We start from the raw sequence: 2,029 nt of genomic DNA, 5'->3' as shown, positions 1-2,029 counted from the left end.
CTTCCCTTCCCCTCTCTCAAAATAATCAATGGAAAAAATATCCTCGGTGAGGATTAACAACAAAAAAAGGCAAAGGAAGGGAATGGCATCTTGGAGCCATCAGATGGTAGTGACAGTATTCCTATAAATTACTTTTTTTCCTTTGAGAATACAGTAATATATAAATATATAAATAGAACTGTTTCCTCTCTTTTCCCTTCCTACCTATATGGTTTTAGATTACCCAACAAAACTTTTTTTTTTTTTTTTAGTATTTCTTAATTGTTTAGTTATCAAGAGAAATTATTCTTTAGCTCAGATATTCATGTTTCATAGTTCAGGAACGCAGATCAGTGACAAACTTCCATGGAATTCAACCCAAAGAAGTTTTTTACATTCCAAGATCATCACTTTGTCCTCTGAAAGATACCAGCCTTCCTCATCTCCTCAAAATCTTTCATGGAATCATAATTTCTGTAGAAATCTGCATATGCCTTCTTTCTTGGTTCAGCCACACCAAACTTATAGAAAGCTGATTCCAACAATATGAAATCTCAGATGCGTGGCCTTCCGTTATGGATTGCAAGTATGGGTCCTTCTGGCCATACATCTGAGGTTTTGTCAAAGTACTGGAAGATGTGGAGTTATATTCTCAACACCAGTGTCCTTCTGATGGAGAACTGGACAATGCTTCAGCCCAATAAAACTTCTTTAGCCCTCCTCTCTCCCTCAAGTTATGATTCCATCAAAATTCACTTCTTCCTCAAGGACTAATTCAAATATCCCCTCCTCCAAAAAGCCTATCCTAATATATCTTCTAATGTGTGTTGACATGTGTGTGCATGTGTACCTGCCAGTACACTACATCACTAGCAGTAAACTCAACAAGGGCCAAAACTGCACGCTTATCTTCTGTGTATCCCCTCCAGGGCCTGGCTTATATTATGTACAGTGTCTAATTTTTATTTAAATTGAATTGCATCAATAAGCAAGCAGAAGAGTTGAAACCCACCCGCTCAGCCTTAAATACTAACACCAGTACCATTTTTCTATGACTAAAGCAAGCACTGTGAGACAATGTACATTTGCCACTTTCTTTTTACATCTTTTCTCACCCTTTGAACTCTTTCACCTTCCTTGTAAATGTGCACATGCTATCCATTTATTTTTTATGTATGATGGCTGGTAATTTAACCTACTTTAACCCAGCTTTAGTGATTTAGAGATTACAGATCCAGCTCCTGTGCTCAGATGCAGTAGTATTTGCATCACCAAGAAAAGAAAGATCTTAAAAGTAGAAAAAAGTTTAGAAGATGAGTACATACATATTTTAGGACTAGTTAATCTCATACCATTTTTCTTTTGTTCTAATTCATTGTGTACCTTTTAGACATCCGCTACTTCCCCAGCATGATACTAAATACTCTGGGAGAGTTAAAAGACATAACACATAGAGTTTTGTAATGTGTAGTTTATAATGGAATTATATACATAAATTCAAGACATAAGTAAGATAAAATATAATACAGGGGCCCTAGCCAGTTTGGCTTAGTGGATGGAGCATCGGCCTGCGGACTGAACGGTCCCAGGTTCGATTCCGGTCAAGAACATGTACCTTGGCTGCGGGCACATCCCCGGTAGGGAGTGTGCAGGAGGCGGCTGATGGATGTTTCTCTCTCATCCATTGCCCTTCCTCTCTGTAAAAAATCAATAAAATATATTAAAAAAATATATATATAATACAGGGGTGGGCAAAAGTATGTTTATAGTTGTGAGTATGTAAAACACAGTTTATTCTTGTATTATTGTTTATTAACTAGAGGCCCAATGCACGAAATTTGTGCAATAGTGGGCCTTTCTTCCCCAGCTGCTGGCACCTGCTTCCCTCTGGAACCCGGGACCCGGACTTCCCTCCGGCCGCCAGCAGGCACTCGGGACTCAGGCTTCCCTCACAGCCCCGGCTTCGTCCAGAAGGTCGTCCAGTCTAATTAGCATATTATACTTTTATTATTATAGACTAGAGGCCCAATGCATGAAATACATGCAAGGG

General features: G+C 38.9%; 1 protein-coding gene across 4 annotated transcripts in view; it reads left to right on the top strand.

Moving 5' to 3' along the window:
* Positions 1 to 2,029, top strand: part of UBR1 (ubiquitin protein ligase E3 component n-recognin 1) — a 160,521-nt gene that overhangs the window by 136,464 nt on the left and 22,028 nt on the right. The gene's annotated exons all lie outside the window — the stretch shown is intronic.

This window comes from Myotis brandtii, unplaced genomic scaffold (genome assembly GCF_000412655.1).
Source record: "Myotis brandtii unplaced genomic scaffold, ASM41265v1 scaffold133, whole genome shotgun sequence".
NCBI classification, from domain to species: domain Eukaryota; kingdom Metazoa; phylum Chordata; class Mammalia; order Chiroptera; family Vespertilionidae; genus Myotis; species Myotis brandtii.
This window is presented reverse-complemented; position numbering and strand designations above follow the sequence as displayed.